The sequence below is a fragment of the Amborella trichopoda genome, chromosome 8 (genome assembly GCF_054954075.1).
Source record: "Amborella trichopoda isolate Santa Cruz 75 chromosome 8, AtrichopodaSantaCruz75HAP2 v2.0, whole genome shotgun sequence".
Taxonomy (NCBI): Eukaryota; Viridiplantae; Streptophyta; class Magnoliopsida; order Amborellales; family Amborellaceae; genus Amborella; species Amborella trichopoda.
Window position 1 is genome coordinate 12998123 of NC_142343.1, and position 6093 is coordinate 13004215.

The window sequence follows — 6093 nt, forward strand, 5'->3', positions numbered from 1 at the left end:
ATCTCGATGTATGAGTAAAACAAAAAACAAAAAAGATTTTGAGTCTTAGAAATAGTGCATCTTGCAACATATTATCTAGACCGTCAATTTTCAAGATTTTCATATATTTATAGATATACTTGATTTTAACTATTTTTTAAGTTTAAAACTTTGTAGTTAGATATAAAATAGATTTTCAAATAATTCTAAGAATTTTTGACACAAAAATTACATACTATGATAAAATTTGGAGGTGCGCCTTAATTGGATTGTTTAAGGTTGCAACCTTAGAGAAACCACACCCTTAAATAAATTGGTCAATCTCTTGTAACTCAAAATTGAAATGTTCGTTACAATAGATTTCTATATGCCATGGGACAATAGCATTGGGTTAACCACACAAGTCTTTATAATATTGTGATGTGGTTTTTTCTTTATTTTATTTCTTGCACTTGATTTCTAATGACTTATGGTTGTATTTATTTTACATTTATTCAATTGTGTACACAACTTTGGTTGAGATCTTGATATATGGGGTTCCAGTTCTTGAAGTGAGGGTTCTCAAGGATCCCACAATTGTACCAAAAGACAAGGTATGTACAGGGTTCTCGAGGGCCATGCAACTCTTATTTGAGCACAAGATGTGTGTAGGGCTTGTACTTTTGGAAGAGAAAACTACTTGAGGATGTTAGATTTTTACGTAGTTTGAGGCGAAGAAATATGGAGGCAGAGTGTTCGCAATGGGTTTCATTAGGCAAGATGAAAGAAATTAAGAAATCAATTCAATGGAGACGAGCAAGGCAATTATGGTGTTTTTAATATCTAATGGGGATTGTTAGGTTTGTTGATAGTAAAAAATATCATTATGATATATTTCTTAAACGTTTAGGATAATAGGGTATACATACAAAAGAGGTTTGAAAGGGCATGAAAGAAACAAATGATCTTTAGATACGGGTATTAAGGACGGACTCAACTTTTCAACCTTCTCAAAAACCAAAAGTTTGCTTTTTAAAAATCCTATGAGGGCCACCTTCATTGTCTTCACCAGATTTCCTTGAAATCCCACCTAAGTCAGACGGAGAGCCAAGTTTAGATGATCCAATCAAACTGTCCTCTAAGATAAATTCAATATATGATAATACCAAAGTAGAAGAGCCAAGTTCATCCTCTCAGAAGCCAAAGTGAACCTCCTATAAGTACTTTAAGGACTAGCCTCACGATTCACTTTGGAAGACCCACCTTAGTGGGATGAAGAAACAAACTCGAAGGGTCTAGTTAATTTGCCCACCCAGATCAGCCCAATAGATGACCCACCGGGAAAAAGGGAACCTTTAGAAATTAATAGAGGTAGGGGCATGTCTCTAGTAATAAGGGGACCCCGAGGACAAGAAAAACCACTTGATGGAACACAAGTCCCTACCCTTGAGGATGACCCAATATGGAAGCTCCATCTAATGAACTGATAAGGGCGGTCTCATTTTAAAAATAATATGATAGGAGAATAGGTGAGGTCGAGGTCTCAACCAACCAGTATTACTTTGATATGGCCAGACACTCGATCCATATGTGGTTGTATGTGTCTGATGACATCAGCAGCCCTGAGGGCAATGACAATACCTTTTATAAAAAGTTTCTTTTATTATAATCACATATTTTAGAGTAGCTACATATGACATGAAGAGATTATAGGTTCAATCTCCACTGTCAAAATCAAAATCTTTTTTTCCCCCCTTTTTAAGGCACCAAAAGGCTTTTATATAGCTCCAAGGAGGATTGATCCCATGACGTCTTGACTTGGTGAGGTTTCTTTCGCCCAGGTGCCACGTCCTTTATAGAATGAATAAGCTTATCATCTATAAAAGAATGAGAAAACTAAAAAGGATGGCATGCCTTGGGCTTTGAACCTTAGATAAGTTGCTCTCTTTGTCAAATTAAAATGATCACGCTACAACATAGAGACTCATCATAAATATGTGGAAAAGATCATGTCAGTCGATGGGGTGTAAGTGAAGTACTGTAGAACTTCATCTATAGGTATTTTGTAGTGTCTTTCACACACACACACACACACACACACACACACATATATATATATATATATATATATATATATATATATATATATATATATATATATATATATATATATATATATGGAAAAGATCATAACTGTGAACCTATCAGCTATACATAACCACTTGAGCCAACTTTCCTCTTGAAGATCATATTTTTGAATCATAGCCAACCAATCAGCCTCAAATTACTCAACTGTGTAAGCTGCAATACACTTCTTGAATACTTCTAAGAATAATGGGTGCGCACGCTAAACATGGCTTAGATGTGGTTTAAACTTTCCTATGATGTGTCACTTGCAATAATGATGATTAGTATTTGGGAAAATTGTCTTGATTGCAGCCGTTATCGCTAAAGCCTGATCAATGATAATTGTACTTGGTTGATGGCCTCCCATTGCCTCTAGCCAATTCTCAAATAACGAAATAAAGGTTTCTATAGTCTCATTAAAAATGAGAGCACATCCAAAGAAAATTGTGTTAGCGTGATGATTAACTCCAAGGATTGGGCCAAAGGGCATAGTGGATTCATTTGTTTGGTATGTGGTGTCAAAGATTACCATGTCATTAAAAAATTAGTATGACAATCTACACTTTGAATCAACTTATAAAACATCAAACAACCTCCTCATCTCATCAAGTTGAACTCTATAAAAGAAATTAGGGTCCAATTCATTCTTCGTATGCAACCAATTCATAACAACATTACCCTCTTTTCCTTTTAGTTGTTGTTTTTTTTTTTTTCTAGTTATGTGATTCTCAAGGTCTTTCTCAATGAAAGTGACATTTTCTACCCCACCAGCCTCTTCAATAAGGTAATCCATCATAACCCTAGACTTAACCATAGAAGACTCCAATATGTCAATCACCTTTTTCACTATGTTTGGTATCTTTCGATGAGAGCGAATGAATCTAGTCTTGTTGGGCGTTGTCAGAATGTGATTATGTTCTTTTACAACTTTCGGAATAACCCATCTATTCTTCTCATTCTTCTTAATGCGGATCTTTGCCTGACATCCACATTTTGTGTGGGGGCGAGCATTTTCACTCCCATCATACATCTCACTACGAAAACCTTGCATACAACATTATAAAATCCGACTACTTCTTCCACCATGTTTCCATATGGTCTTTCTCTTTCTTATGCCAAACCCTACCAATTTTGCGTACTTATTATAATAATCATAAGCTTCATCTTCGTCAGTAAATGGCATTCTTATTGCCCGTTCGATACTTTCACCTCTTGCTAGGGCTGTCACAGCATCTATAAGTAACATATATCCTTTTCCATTTATTGCAACTATGTCCTCATCACATGGAAAATCATGGCACGCTTCATCCACTATAGTCTGAGCACCACACTCATTCCCATTTTTTGATTTAGAAATGTTGAGGGAAGAGGAAGGAGATGCTAATGTTGAGGCATCCATGACACAAGCATAGTATACCCGTCCAACCTCCCCTGTTAGCGTTGGCGTAGTAATGGGCTGTGTCGGGATATGATCCTCCGATTGGGAGCTACTATCTTCAATGTCCCCAAGTACATTATCATTCGCATTGTTCTCCTGGCGCTCCTCTAATGGGATTGGACAATACTTTCATTGGTAGTCGAATGCCTCAAGAGCTTTGTGCTACGGTAGATGTCCTCCCACCACATTATAACACCGAATGTTAATTAATAAAAATAACTCAATAATGAATACTAAAGAACTTTAGAGAAAACAAAGACTACTGCTTATCTATCCCATTAATTATAACAGCGAAAACAAAAACTACTGCTTATCCATCTCATACCAGATATTTTTGTCCCTTTCTTTCTTCTCCAAGGATCTACAAACCAGAAATGCAAGCTCGTATGAAATGGCGCTTGTTTTCACTATTCTCAAGCAGAAGACTGTCCAAGAGATACATTCATTAGCCGATTCCAATCACTTATCAATTTTGTTTTTTGTACTACAAGACCCCGGATGACAAGAAGAGCCTCCAATACTTGAGACAAAAGCTCATCGCGCATGAACCTATTTGCACCATTAAACCCCAAGATTTCATTTCAAACTTCAACTCTAGAACCCAGAGCTGAAGCGAAATTAGATTCCAGTCTATTAAGAATTTAAATTAAACAAAAAATCAAAGGGCAACTACAGAATCTCTTTACATTCTTGACTGAACTTTACCCAAATTCCAGATTCAAATGCAGGAAAATTCACCATTGTCATAAAAAGGATGAGAAAACCAAGTTCATATCTTGGTTCAATTATGGCCATTATGGCCAAAACTGGTGATCAAGTTGCTGACAATCAAATGCTTGCCATCAGTTGCATTCACATTTCAACAACTTGAAAAATAATTAGAAATCTATCAGCTGAAAACACCTAAGAACCCCTCCCCGCATTTTGATGAATAATGCCCAAATCACTTCTATCAGTCTCACTAGCCAATTGGATATGAACCCATTTCCCCAAAAGAGAACAAATAAAATACGTGGAGGTGACTGAAGAAATTTAATGAATATGACCAAAAATTCCATTTCTCAAATTCAAATTCCCAACAAAAAAAATCACAGAACAGGGAAATGAATACTCAACCCATATTTATTTAAAAAATAAAAGAAAAATTTGCATCGTGAAATAGAGAATAGAAGCATGACATAAAACCAAATAATAGTATTAAAATTTCAATTGAAAGTCAGACATTATTTTTTCTATTAGGGCATTCAGCTGTATTCATTGCAACTTCTTTAAGTTATAGATCCAACTAATAAAAATTGTGCAGCGACACCCATTTATAACCATCTAATTCAGTTTTCTTACAGAATCATTGATAAAAGAAAGTAATAAAACCCAATTGAACCATTGTTCCTTTGTTTTTGCGATTTAATTCAGAAAAAAATTGGGTAAAAGAACATACAAAAAAATCCAACTGGGTCATAGTGTTGCAACAATCAACAACTAACCAATCAAGCCCAAGCCCAATTAGAGAGAGAGAGAGAGCACTTACACAAGAGAAAGAGAGAGAGCACTTAACACAACTAGTGAAACAAGTACCATTTGGGTTTCCTCCATGAAGAAGGTTTCTTCTCTCTCTAAAGCTGCTAGTGAGAGAGAAAGGCCTTGAGAGAAGGGGGCGAGTGATGAGACGACAACGGGAGAGCGAGGGCAGCAGCACAGAGAGAGTGAGGGCAACAGAGTAGAGAGATGAGAGGGTGACGAGAGAGAGGGGACCTTCACAGAGCAATAGAGAGGCCGAGCGAGAGAGAAGGGAGGCTAGCAGAGCAGAGGAGGGTAGCAGGTGAAATTTTAGTGGATTTAAAGCTTTTGAGGCAATCGCAGCCTTTTGCGTGCTAGGATTTGGAGCAGATTTGAACCGTTCTTTGGATTTGATTTGAACGGACGGTCGATGGTAGTGTGGCGAGATAACTATTGCTTTTCGCCGATAGGAGTTCGAAAGACTTTTCTCTCTCTCTCTCTATATATATATATATATATATATATATGTATATATATATATGGGCAATGATTTCATGCAACAGTTATACAGTAATATGATGCTACAACCATAAAAAACCATCTTATGGTCATTTGTTTGATCCAAATTTTGAAATATACACTCTTGTCATTCTAATGAGACATCACAAAAAAAGGAAAACTTGAGAACATAGCCTAGAAAGTATTTTTTTAGCTCAATTAACATAGGCCGTTCATTTTAGTGAGATTCTTAGATCTAGGCCTTAGAAGGATTTTTTCATTTCCAATTTTTTTGGATAGCTTTATTATCATTAGATGAACAATGTTAAAAAAAAAAAAAAAAAAAATTGATTTTGAGTTCAAAAAGGCTAAGATCTTGAAATTCACAAAATGAATGGTTTGGATTCATTTTTGGAAAGGACTCAATTTGACCATATCTAGGGTTCAAATTGAACTTTTTTTTTTTTTTTTGGATTGATTATTGAGATGAAGAGAGTGTGTGTACAAAATTTGAGGTCATACAAAAACCACAAACATGGTTTTCTAGAAGTGTCTAGAAGTGTATTAGATCATTG